General features: G+C 36.3%; 1 protein-coding gene across 1 annotated transcript in view; it reads left to right on the top strand.

The window, feature by feature from the left end:
- Positions 1-737: 737 nt before the first annotated feature.
- Positions 738-14,219, top strand: part of FBXO8 (F-box protein 8) — a 37,778-nt gene continuing 24,296 nt past the window's right edge. The window contains exon 1 of the mRNA XM_052645122.1: positions 738-946. The gene's annotated coding sequence lies outside the window, so the exon portion shown is untranslated. The remainder of the gene's footprint in view (positions 947-14,219) is intronic.

Here is a 14,219-nt window from a genome sequence, read left to right as displayed (position 1 = left end):
ATCGGTCCGTCCAGGACCCTAAGTCATAACCTATCTGAGAGGATGAGCTCTTCCCACTTGGACGTTATCAAAAGGATAGCCCAGTCGGGTTCATGGGCAAGGCACATCTAGGGCTCTCCTCCTCCCACTTAATTTAAAAGGATAAGACAGAGCTGTTTCCCAGGGCTTCGGTTAGGGCAGGGAAGAGAGGCGACCCCCGCCAAATCCCGGGGGCAGCCCCGTCGGCTCCTCCGCGCTCACCCAGAACGGCCCAGCAAAGAAAGGGCTCCGAAGGCCTCTGGCCCCGCACAACGGGCAAAGGAGGTGGTAGCATATGCAACCCGAGAACCCCGGGAGCCCAGCCTCCAGCAACGAGTCCCTGCGGCCCGACGCCGCTCCCGGGGCGCGCTTCTCGCGCCGACCGTTTGTATTCGGAGCACCGCGGCAGGACCTTCCAAGCTGTCGGCTCCCCCACGTCCCTGGATTCTCCGCCGCAGATTCCACAGAATGTCTATCCAGAGCCCTTGGAAGACTCGTCCTGCCGAGAGGTTTTTCTACATTCAGTCAGATCCCAAGGTGCAGACTGGAAGTCTGCCCAGTTTTGAGACTCAGAGGGGCTCGAACTGGGAAATGAGAAGCCGAGACCCTGTGACGAATCGTAGACCATGGAGATGAAAATACTTTCTGAAGCCTCTGAACCCTAACGTCACTTCCGGCAACAATAGGAAACGTCAAAACTCGGCCGCAGAGGGGGCTGCAGCTTGAGGCTCTCTGAGTTCGGAAGGATCCGGTGCTGTTTCTGGGATTCTCCCCCACCTCACCTCCACCGGCGTGAACAAGCGAAGTTTGAACCGGCTTCTCCATGGCCTGGGCGCCCGTTCCTGGCTGAGTCGTTTTCTTTTTGGCTTGAAAGCCCCCGCCCAGAGGCCGATTCGTCGCGGCGGCGGTTGGATCGCAGGTCGCTCAGGTAAGGGCGTCACCCTACATATTTCATAGCTCTTGAGTCTCTTCCCTGTACACCCCTACTTAGCTTCTCGGAAATAATGACAACCGATGCTTACCAGCGGGCAGAAACTTGCCAACCTGTAAGACTTTGGGGCCAATGACAGTGCAAAACATCTTGAGTGACAGCGGTGCTGGCTAATTAAAACAAGGAATCCGTGTCAGGAGGCGGGAGTAGGTGTGTACTTGTATTCCTAGGTCACTGGGGTGTAGGTCAACTTGGGACCCCAGGTAGGACCCGGCTTCAGTCTGAAATAAAGCCGTGAAAAAGCAGAGGTTATTCTTCTAACTTAGATGTAGCTTTTAAGTAGAGTGGGTTTGGGGAGAGTTCATAAGCACAGTTTTCGATTTTTTACATACTTTCCAGTAACATGAATGCAAAACACTAACGTACAGTTAATGTTACGATGGATTGCTAGTTGCTTTAACTGTTAAACTTTGATTATAAACTTGGAAAATTCTTAGTTTGTCGTCTCGTTTGTTTCTCTGTGATTGGGCTCTAGTTTCTTACATTGGGCTCTAGTTTCTTATTATGAAAAGTGGGTGAAATCACAAATGGATCCCAATCCTCAGTCAATTAAGGGTTTTACTTTAGGTTTTGTGTATATTTAGCAATTTAATCTTTCAATCTAGTTCTTTTAACAAGTGGAGTATTTATTTTCAGGAATCCCAGATGTTTCTCTTCATATCAATAGATCATGAACTTTATTACTGCAAAGTGAAGCTAGTTTAGTTTTCCATTTCAGCTTTCCTTGTCTTTTTTTTTAAATTTGGAGTTGGTGACCATATTTCTGGGATAGGAGGGATTTTTTACCACCTAAGAAAATGGTTTACAAAATTGAGAAGATATCAGAATGAGAAATAAGTTTTATTCTATTTTCAGGTTGAATAGGAAGCTTGCAATTTTTATCCAGATAACTTGACAGTTTGTCTGAGGTATTGTACACAATGTGGCACCTGGCTTTCCCTCAAGTGAGCAATCTAAGAGAGCGAGCACCCAAAACTCTCTCCAGTCTTTTATAACCTAGTATCAGAAGTTGCCTCCTCTCATCACTACTGCCAACTGCCATATTCTTTTGTTAGAAGTGAGTCAGTAAATCCAGCTCAGTCATTGTGGAAAGGATTACACAAGGGCATAAATCCAAGAGTGCAAGGGTCTTTAGGAGCCATCTTAGAGGCAACTTAACACAGTTACCCTGGCTGATAACTTTTAGGAGTTAATAGGAATAACTGAGCAAAATTATATCCAAGAGAAATGCCTGGTTGTAATGAAACAGGCCAACTTAGACAAGGATTTTCCTCCTTGAAAAAAGTTTTTTTTCCAAGGGGGGAATTGTATAGGGGGTCTTTTTTCCTACTGATTACATAAAGAAAGGCTTATTGTTTTTCTTGGAAAACTGCTTGAGAAATGGCATGTGTGAGAGGAAGGTTTGTGTTTTAAGGATATATATGAGCAGAGTACCTCATAACTGGAGATTGTGTATTCCTTACCGATTGCCATTTTTCATAGTTGAAATGATTTCAAAATAAACATGGGCAAAGATAGTTTTTAAGGTGGAAAGAAGTTAGGAAAGGCTAGAGGTAAGCCTTTCTAGTGTAGAAAGAATATGGCATCTCTATGTTGGTATGAGAGCAAATAGGGATAGGAGAGGTGTGTCTGAGAACAGAAACACAACTGTGTGTTTGTCTTTAAGCATTATTAGATGTCAGATTACATTCTTTCAGCACTGCTGGACACATATCACCAGCACAGTTTTTGTCAGTGAACCAAATAACCTTATTAGACATGAAAGGTATAGGCTTCAAGGTTTATTATTTTGGCTTTGACCCACTATAAAATTGCCTATGCTTCTTCCAACTTTGAAAGATGTTGTCAATCCTTAGTAAAGCATTGTTCAAGTTTATCTTTTAAACTTCAGGTGCTTAACACTAGCCAGTGTAAATTTTCAAATTGTAGATTTGGCTTTTAAAATGGTGCTCCCTATCAAGTTAACATACTTCATTTATAGTAGGATATAGCCAATTAACTAATGTACTTTTAGGCCCTTAGATGTCTGCCAAATTTTAAAGAGGTGCTTGCAAAAATAACACAGTTGAAATACTTCATTCATAAAAATATTTTATGGTAATAACTAGATAAGCTAAACCATGCATCATAATTTATTTTACCTATGATCAGTTTAATAGGGAATATTTTGTGTGTTTATTGTGTCTTTGAATAGGTTAAAAATAGTTATTTTCCTTACTTCACAGTATAAAAGCAATGAATTACCAAGAAATTATCTTTTCTTTGATCACAGAGCATTGAAGTTAGTCATTCAAATTTACAAATTTATCGTTCATTACTTACTTAACCAACGGCTATATACAAGTCTGTTTTTTTCCCCTACATTTTGATTCAGAATCGAAAATTGAGGGTAATCCATTGGCTGATATGATAACGTGTCAAAATCATTAATATGAAGTCTGTGAATTATTTGTCTAACTCATGTTGCATTTTCAATGATTATTTTACTTAATATTTTAAAACAACTTTAGTGAAATACATCCACATCTAGAAATTCATGTTTTCCATTTATTTTTTTTTCTCATGGTTTTGTTTTTCTGATATTTATTGACATAGATTCTATGGTAAAACTTGAATGAGTTTATATTCTGTTTAGGGCAAATGTTTTTATGATGGAGAGATGAGAAAAGATATTTGGTTTCAAGTTTAGGCAGCAGGTTTGGTTTAGGTCTGTGATCAGCAATTTGTGTATTCTGCAAGAACAGGTTGCAGAGGATTTCATAAGCTATTTGAAAGAAGGAACACAATTTCAGCAAGTGAGCCATGCTTGAAGAACCCCTATTTGCTTATGCTGAGCAGTAATTTGTAGAAGTCACGAACACAGGGAAAAGAGACAGGAAGGACTAATGCTAAATACACACGTACATGCACACACTTCCATCTCTATCACCTCTTCATTTTGTTTTAATTTTTCAGATTTTCTCATCTTTAGAGGATCACAGAATTTTATAGCTAAAAGAGAACTTAGAGATCATCAAGCTTGAAACTCTCTTTATAGGTGAGGAAAGTGAAACTTCGAGTATGTGCCTTGTAGTCACAAGTTGAAGGAGCCTGAATAAAGCACACATTTTGTGTTAGTCTGTTTTCACTGTTGGATGTTTTCTCATCTTACTTCTGACTTTTCTATTGGCTGCTGTCAGTATTTATTTTATTTTAAGGGCTTCCCTGGCCCTCCAATGGTTAAGACTTTATGGACCCAAATGCAGGGGTCACAGGTTGGATCCCTGGTTGGGGAACTAAGATCCCACATGCTGCAGGGCATGGCCAAAAATAAAATTAAAAATATATTTATTTTATTTGATACTTTGTCTTTATTTGTATAAAAGTATGTCAATGACAATGACAGTTTTTGTTTTGTTTTTTTATTTCCACAACTCTGGTAAGAGTGGCCTTGTGGTCAGCGGGCATGGAGTGTGCTATGCCCTGAGGGTTGGGAATGTGCTGCCATGACCACTGCTGATACAACTGGGTCGAGTAAAGAGTGCAGTTAAACAATCAGTGCAACTAAAGGATAATTCTGGTGAGAAATTCAATAAATGTATTTTACTCTAAAGTTAAAACAGACAGTGGAACATCTCTCTGCAAAAGAAGCTGAAGAAATAAGTGAAATTGAATAAGCCCCCAATTCTCTGCTTTTTGGTTACACTTTAAGTGACCTATCTTAATTTTTACACTTGTTTAGATACCATTTGGTAACATTCATTACAGAATCAAATTAAGAACAGGAAAAAAAAACCTTCAGAAAACAGTGATATTGTAAATCTTTTTTGAATTAAAAAAAACTACAAATGGTATGCCTTTTACTAACAAAAAACTGCTCTTGCAGGACCAGATCTTTAAATTTAATGAGTGGGTTTTTTTTTTTTATGTGTTTAATGTACCCTGTGACCTCTTAGTACTTAGCTATTTCCCTTTTCTCCTTAGAAGGACCTCCTTGTGGACTTAGCCTCCTTCATTTCTCTACAGTTGTTGCCTTTCAGATTTAGAAGTGTGCTTAGTTATCAGGGTTTTTTTTTTTTTTTTTCCTTTTTTCCCCCTTCTCCTCAGTCTGTTTTAAACTACCTTGGTGGTCTGTTCTTTTGGAAAAAGAGAAATAAATGCTGGGGCTGCCAATTTGGTTATAAATGTGAAAAATATTTTCTCACAGAATCTCTCATGTTCTTATGCAATCACATGATAACACTTAGAAAGTAACTAAAAATCTAGTTACTTCCTAGTTGGAAAAAAAACTGAAAATTTCTAAGGCAATATAAAGGAGTGAATTTCCTCATCTTTAAGTTTTAGATGTGTGTTAAAACAAGATAACTCTTTTGGTACACAGAGGTTTAGATCTTTATCTGAGATAGGAAATTTCTTATTTGTAAATCCAGCTATTTAGACATTTAGGAAATATTGAAAACTAATGATTTATAATGAGTATTTAAAGTAGCTTATTCATGTCACTCACCACAGACTGGTGATTTAACACTGCTTATTCAGGAAGACACTTTATAGAACCTCCTTTGCTTCAAATGAAAGTGTTTAAAGCAGAATGCTTTTCTGAGACCTCCAGACTCCTTTGTTCTCTTCCCATCTTCCCCTGTGTGTCATCCATCCATCTAAATGGTGTATGAACCATTCTTTATCACGTATAGTTGTTTCCACAGCATGTGTTACTTGAATCCTTAGTGCCATAGAATTACTGAAAGCAGTAGAGCAGTGTGTTCCTGTAGAATAATACTTAATTTGATGTTTACCTTGTTACATAGGGATGTTTTGATTAAAGATGATTAACATACTTTACAGATAACTTTATATTAGATATGTCAGTAGGTATTAATAAAACAATCCTTAGCATTCTTTTGTGGAAAAGTTCTACTTTTTTGAAAAGAGAACAAGATGCTACAATAACAGAAAAGCATTGTTCTCATAAATGTTGATAATTAACTTGATAGAGCTTTTGGTAATTAATGTAACCTATGCAAAGAGTTGACTCATTGGAAAAGACTCTGATGCTGGGAGGGATTGGGGGCAGGAGGAGAAGGGGACGACAGAGGATGAGATGGCTGGATGGCATCACGGACTCGATTGTCGTGAATCTGAGTGAACTCAGGAAGTCGGTGATGGACAGGGAGGCCTGGCGTGCTGTGATTCATGGGGTCGCAGAGTCAGACACGACTGAGCGACTGAACTGAACTGAACTGATGCTGCCTTCTAAGTGGAAATGCTTCTGTGCTGTTACAACAGTTACGTTTAGACTGCCACTGTATCTTTTTTTTTTAAATGAAAATTATATCTAAAATATGTCAGAAAAGTTTCTGAGTTTTGCATTAGAGAAAAGGGAATGAGTCGGGATATACATACTGCTTGACAATTAAAAGATGCCTTTATATATTCAATATATTATCTCAGTTAAGACTTATAGCAATCCTGTAATATAGATAGGAGTGATTTCCTCCATTTTACAGGAAACCAAAGATCAGAAACCTTGTTTGAAATATCTAAGGTCACACAGCATATTGTGTAATTGGAACTCCAACTTTAAATTCACTCTCCAGAATAGCTGTGTCAAGAAAACCTACACAGTTCTCTCATGCAGACCTCATATAGGCCACATTTCTCTAGTCTCAGCATAATAAAACTAGACATTAATTTTAAAAACCAGAAGGCCTTTAGATTAAAAAAAGAAAGAGCTCTTCTAAATTATTTGGTCAACGTGTAAAAAAAAAGTACTATTGTTATTGTCACTGTTATTTTAATAGAAATAAGGATAGTAGTTAGGAGATTAAACAACTGATGGTTTTTAAAAATATTTTTAAAATATTTTAAAGAAACTAGAGCATTATTCTCACAAATTTGAAATATTATAAAATTATTATATTGTAACTTTTAGTATTATTAACATTATAAAATTATCTCCAGCAATCAAAATTAAATCACATTATTTCCTGTACTTTGATTTTTAATGAGTAAACCACTTTTAATGTAGTTTGCATTTATGCTGTTTCTTTATTAGACCCAGGAATAGGCACACATCAATTCTTTTGTATTTATACCTCCACTCGATTATTGATACATCCTAAGTAAACAGTCTACACATTATTGTAACTTGTATGCTTAAAGATTTGTATTCCTTGATTCTCTCTTCTTTGATCTGTATAATGTGTTCCACAAAGTCAGAGGTGATTCAGAGGTCATAGATTTTTAATATGGATTTCCTTAAATCTAAAATAGTTCAGTTCAGTTCAGTTCAGTCGCTCAGTCGTGTCCAACTCTTTGCTGTTTGTCAAATGTCACTAGACTTGCTGTGTCCTTGGTCACCCTCTTTAGAGTGTTTATTAGAGTGTCTAGTTATTTAAAGAACTTTATTGTGACATCATTTATTTATTATAAAATTCACTTGTACACCTTTTTTAGTTAATTGTAGCTACACATGCAGTTGTGAGGAATATAGCAAGAGAGCTCTTGTACACTTTGCTTAGTTTCCCTGAGCAGTGTGCCATGTTACAAAATCATAATGTACTGTCATAACCAGGATATTGAAATTAACATTTCTCACCTATCTTACTCAGAATTCTGCGGTTTATTTTTGCTCACGTGTATGTGCATGTATGAGATTCTGAGCAGATTCACATATCCAGTACCATAGTCAAGATACTGAACAGTTCAACCACCACTGGGATCCCTGGTGCTGCCATTTAAAAATACAGCCACTTCCCTTCTGGGTAGTGATGCTGAATATCTATCATGTGATTATGTACCATTTGTGTATCCTCTTTGGCAAAGTATCTGTTCATGTCATGTCCTTTTTTAATTGAATTGTTTGATTTTTTTTTTTTTTTTGGCTGTTGTGTTTGAGATATCTTCTCTCCATCTGTAGCTTGTGTTTTTGTTTTCTTCATATGGACTTTTCAAAGAGCAAAAGTTTTTAATACCGATGAGATTGACTTTACCAACTTTTACTTTTATAGATTGTACTTTTGATGAACTCTTTGCCTAGATGTAGACCCCTCAGATCTCCTTCTCTATGTTTTTCTAAAAGTTGTATTATTATGTTTTGCATTTAAGTCTATGATCTATTCTGATGGTTTTTTGAAAGATGTGAAATTTAGATAAGGTTGATCTAATTCAGTTTTGCTTGTTGTTTACCATTTAGAGATTCATTCAGTCAACAAATATTGCTGAGTGCTTTGTAGGTCTAAGGCACTGTGTTTGGTACTGGATTTTTCCTTGTAGCCTATTGTGTTGAATCATTCCCCCATCTTAGTACTTACAGGCAGTTCTTACTCTACATGGTACCATATAAACTGAAATATGTGCTTTTTAGAACCACGGCCTTGCTGTACAAAGTCCCATAGAACTGTTATTAAGTAGTTAGCATGGTCCTGTACAAGGACTGCCTGTGTATATATTTTAATTTGTATTTCTTACAGTAATAAAGCACAATATGATAGGTGGGTCCCAAAATTATTGTTGTTTTAAGGAACATATGTTTGAGTAATTCATATTTTATAATCAAGAAATATGCTTAAAAATACAGATCTCAACGGTTGTAAATTGATTTCAGAGATCTAACAACTTAGCATTCTATACATAAAGCTCTTTATAATTCAGGTTCCTAGAGATGTGAAAATGTCATAAAGATCTATAGTAGAAATTTCTTGTTAATAAATTTAGTTTGTGATACTGCAAAAAGGACTTTTGATATATTGAATCTTCCCATAAAGTCATAAAGTTTCCATTTCTAGAAATATATCTGTAGTGATTAAAGATGATGATAGTACTGATACTGAATTGCCAATATGGTCTCTCTGTTATCACTGACTGATGACTATATACTTGACTTTATTTGCCAAACTGTGTCAATCTAAGCAAAGTTAGTTTCTTCTAACTTTATATATTTACTAGATGTTATTTTTCTTTCTCCTAGCAAAAGTAAATGGCATCTCCAAATTCACAGATCCTAAGTTCATGAAATTTAGAACCAGGACTGTAACTGTTCAGATCATTATGTCCAGAATAATCAGGTATACTCTGAAATGGAAGAACCAAAATAAGAGTTATCCTTTAAAGGTGGTTGAATGGTGACTACAAAACTACCTGTGATGGTAAATTACCTATGTGTTAGATTCTCTTAACCCCTCTGAGTTCTTTGGAGTAAGAGTTATTCACTGTTTTCCTGATGAGGAAAATAAGGACCACAGACTATAGTCCAATCAGATTCTGTGTAGGAGTTTGAAGTAGATCTTTTTTCACATCAAAGCCTATGTGCTTTCCACAAGAACAGTAGCTTGAAAGAGAAACTGCAGCTGGAAGCAACGGTGGAGGTAATAAGCAGCTGCAGAGGTAAAAGAGATGAGAGTTAGTGATGAAGAAACAGATGGGAAATTGTCTTTGCCAGTTCTGCACATAGGGCTCAGTGGTTAGGAATAAAAGCTTTGGACTCAGACCTGAGTTTCAATCTTTAGTTTTCCACTTGTCAGCTCTGAGATTTTGGGCAAAGTTGCTTAACCTCTCTGAGCCACTATTTCCTCAGCTATAAAATAGGTAGAATAATATCTAATATCTACCTGTTAAGGTTGTTTTCAGGACAAAAATGGCATAATGTAATTAAAACTTCCACAATGCTTGGCACAGAGTAAGTATTAAATAAATTGTGGTTTATAGTACAAAAACAATATTATTGTTTAATATTTGTTATTAAATATATTTAAAATATTGTGTACATAATATTACACACAAAAGGAGGGAACACAGCCAGTAATCCCAAGCCTTAAATCTGCACACACAAAATTAAAGTGTTTTCCCCTCTGCTTTCTTTAAGAAACATTTCTTCTCCCTTTAAATAAAAATTTTTATCACAAATGGCAAAAATAATTCTTACTGTTTTAATGTTTGCCTTGACAAGGGTCGCTTACTACTCTTAAACCGTGATGCTGAACTTTTATCTCCTTAGTGATGGTTTTCAGTCTGTATGACACTAAGCTCAAAGAACAGTACTTCTTAAACTTAGTGCACATCAGACTCAGTTATTTTCCAATTTCACATGCTTGGATTCCTCAATCAGAAGATTTCTGTTTACAGAAAGTTTGTGAGATTAATAAAAATAATTGGTGCATACCTTTTATCCTGGTAGCTCAGACAGTAAAGAACCTGCCTGCAATGCAGGAGACCTGAGTTTGATCCCTATGTCAGAAAGGTCACCTGGAGAAGGAATGGCAACCCACTCCAGTATTCTTGCCTGGAGAATTCCATGAACAGAGGAGCATGGCAGGCTACAGACCATGTGGTCACAAAGAGTCAGACAGGACTGCCAGACTAACACTTTTCACCTTTTACCCAGATTCACAAATTTTAAACATTTTACAACATGCTTTAACATTCTCTCTGTGTGGAGATTGACATTACTGTTTTTCTGAACCATTTGAGACTAGGTTGTATACATTATGCCTTAACAATTCAGTATTTTTCCTAAGAACAAGAATATATTAAAAAGTTCATTTGGGTTTTTCTTTAACATCTAACATTACAAACTTTTTGGTCAACCCAATATTCTGGCAAAGCCATTACACAGTTATCAAATTCATTAAAGTTAACATTCATGTAAGTATTTTTATCCAATCTTAGGCTGTATATCTAGTTTTTTAGTTATTCCAATAATGTCCTTTATAGCACTTCTTTTTGCAGTATATTATCCAGTCCACACATTGAATTTAGATGTCATGTTTTTCAGTCTCCTTTAATCTGGAATTATTCCTTTCTTTAGCTTCATGGCATTGGCAATTTTGAAGGAAAAAAAAATGATTGTAGACTCGGGTTTTTCTGATATTCCTCATGATTAGATAAAGATTATACATTTTTGGCCAAAATACTGTATAATTGTTATGTCCTTCTCAGGATTCAGAGGCACAGAAGTTCAAAGGCACATATGTCTGTTTGTCTTTTATTGATAAAAGTTAAGTTTGAACACTTGGTTAAATACTATCTGATTTCTTAGTTTCTTTTTGTAATTAATGAGTAATGTATAGGGGCAGATACTTTGAGACTCTGTAAACTTTGCATTCTTTATCTAACTCCACATTCAGCACTCATTGATAATTCTTGCCTGAATTATTTTTTCTATGATAATAGTAAAATGATAATTTTTCTAACTCCATATTATTCAGAATTTTACTATAATGAAGAGCTTTCCTTTCGTCTTTATGTGTTTATTGATCATCAGTGCAGACTCACTTATGGATTCTTCTTTATGTGATAATTGGAGTATCATTCTATAAGTTTTATTACTAAAGTGAAAGTGAAAGTCATTCAGTATTGTCAAACTCTTTGCCATCCCATGGACTATGTAGTCCATGGAATTCTCCAGGCCAAAATACTGGAGTGGGTAGCTACTTCTCCAGGGGATCTTCCCAACCCAGGGATTGAACCCAAGTCTCAGGTCTCCCACATGGTAGGCGGATTCTTTACCAACTGAGCTACAAGGGAAGTCCAAGAATACTGGAGTGGGTAGCCTGTCCCTTCTCCAGCAGATCTTCCTGACCCAGGAATTGAACCAGGGTCTCCTGCATTGCAGGCAGGTTCTTTACCAACTGAGCTATCAGGGAGCTATTTATTATTGTTTATTATATAAAGAGCTATTTATTAACAAAGGGCTCATCATTTTCACTCTGTAAAAATATGGTTTTGTCAAAACAAATGAGCTAACATTTTATAATTATCTGTGAAGTGAACTCTATATGTAATATTTAATATACCAGCCTTTTGAACTGTGTGTATTACTATTATAGTATATACAAATTATCACCTTAAATATGACAAAACCAGAGCTTAGACTGTATGTGTGTGTTAGTCGCTCAGTCATGTCCGACTCTTTGCGACTCCATGGAATTTCCTTCTGGAGTGGGTTGAACTGGAGTGGGTTGCCATTTCCTTCTCCAGGGGTCTTCCCAACCCAGGGATCAAACCCAAGTCTCCTGCATTGTGGACAGGTTCTTTACCCTCTGAGCCACAGGGGAAGTAAATTCCCCAGAGTCCTGTAAGTGCTGACCAATGGAGTCAGGACTTGAACTCAAGTGTCTGTTCAGCATCAGAGTCCTTAATACCATGCTCCCTCTGTGACGTGCTTCACAACTTCTGCAATGGATCTCATGTCTTTTTGAGTTTAATCACTTTTCTGACAGTTTCATCCACATGCCACACACCTGTTACCCTAAGGAAGACTGGGAGTAGGATGGAACACTGTAGACACCCTTTCCTTTCTCCAAAGGAGAAATTTATGATATTAATCCTTCTCAAGTGATTTATTATGCTGCGTTCTTCCCCCGAATCCAGAACTGCTTTAAAGGGAAAAAGACATCCCACAACGGTAATTTGCAATATTATTTAGCAGTAGAAGGATAGAAAATGCAGTTTTGTTTGTCTAAATCATGTGTATAATGTGCCTCAAACCTCCACCCTCCCCATTAACTTTTTTTTAATCCTAAGAACCATCTGCTGGCTTTACCTCTTTTCTACCTGCTGGATGCTTTCTGAGTCCCTTTATCCAGCGCTCTATTTAAATGATCCCATTTAAGTCCAGAGCCTAGGGAAATCACCCTGATTCTGCGTTCCCTAGCAACATCCCTGAGAAGAATAACAGCTGCCTAACCATATGCCACCATAAAGAGGTAGGGAAGTACATACAAATTGACATTAGATGCCTTAAATCTCGAGACTTCAGACATCATAGTCATCATATGTGATTATTTACCTTTGGTAGTGCAAGTGCAAAAGAGAAGAATAAATATAATTATCTAAAGTGACAACAGATATACTGTGGATGAGGTTAGCAATCAATTCAATTTCTAGATATGTTCTTGCTAAGATCAGCAGAGAAATGGCTATGATAAAATTTTTTAAACGTTTATGAGTCTTGTGTCAAAATTAAGCTGTACTTATGTTGTAATATGACAGCATATTTAAACCTTAAGGAAACTTAAAGTTCTTTCCAAGTTTTTTGTTGATATTCTGTACTTTTTTCATTGTTAATTTATTGTCCGTGGTTTTGCTTCTTCCAGAATGTCTTATAATTGAAATCACACACACAATGTAGCTTTTTCAGATCAGCTGCTCTTACTTAGTAATATATATTTAAGTTTCTTCTGTATCTCTTCATACCTCATTTCTTTCTAGCACTAAACATTCCTTTGTCTGGATATATCACAGTGAATTTATCCATTCACCTACTCAAGGACAATTTGGTTGCTTACAAGTTTTGGTAATTATGACTAAAGCTACAGGTCCATGTGCAGGTTTTTGTATGGACATGAGTTCTCCACTTATTTGGGTAGATACCAAGGAGCATGAATGCTGAAGCATATGGTAAAAGCCTGTTTATTTTTGTAAAAAACTGTCAAACTGTCTTCCAAAGTGACTGTATTGTTTTTGAGTTTCCACATCTTTCCAGTATTTGGTGTTATCAGTTTGGGATCTCAATCATTCTGATAGAAAATAAGAATTTAATTATTATAGCTTAAGTACTACTTTAGGAACTGCTACCATAATGGTAATATGTGTTATAAGGAGGAAAAGTTACTACCTTTTTTAGTTTCTTTGCAAAAATACATTTTCCTACATTTAAAAATTATTAATATGTTCCTTCTCTCTTTACCTCCCCCTTCTCTCCCCCTACCCCACCCAATCTCTTTATAGCTTAAGCTTTTGGATTTCCAAGGACGAAGAGTGAAAAATTATCCTGGACTGTTTTTCCTGTTTTAATCAACAAGTAGTCATTATCCAAATAATAACCAACAATTCAGTAAATATACATGCTTTTTTAAATATTGAAAAAATAGCCTTTGATCTTTCAAATTCCACTCAGTTTTCAAATTTATTTGAAAAATTTCCATTTTCAAAAATTATTCCTGATAATTTTCAGAATTTCTGGTCACCAGTAGTCTGGGGGAGAGGTTGCTTTTTTATATTTTGATTACTACTCTTTATTGTGAACAGCCAATTAAAACAAAACCATATTTTAAGGTTAGATCATGCAATGAAATTTAATGATTTTGAACAAAAACCAGTTTCTTCCTCCAAACTTTTTGGGTTTTTAAAACAGGAATATTTTATTTGTAAAAGAAATCTTGGAAATAATTTTTTATGTTAGTTAAAAATACTTCCTGTTTTCATTTTTCTCAATGAATTTATTTGCCCT

Source organism: Budorcas taxicolor, chromosome 8, assembly GCF_023091745.1.
Source record: "Budorcas taxicolor isolate Tak-1 chromosome 8, Takin1.1, whole genome shotgun sequence".
NCBI classification, from domain to species: domain Eukaryota; kingdom Metazoa; phylum Chordata; class Mammalia; order Artiodactyla; family Bovidae; genus Budorcas; species Budorcas taxicolor.
Note: the sequence above shows the minus strand (reverse complement) of the source record. Positions and strands in the feature narration are given on the sequence as shown.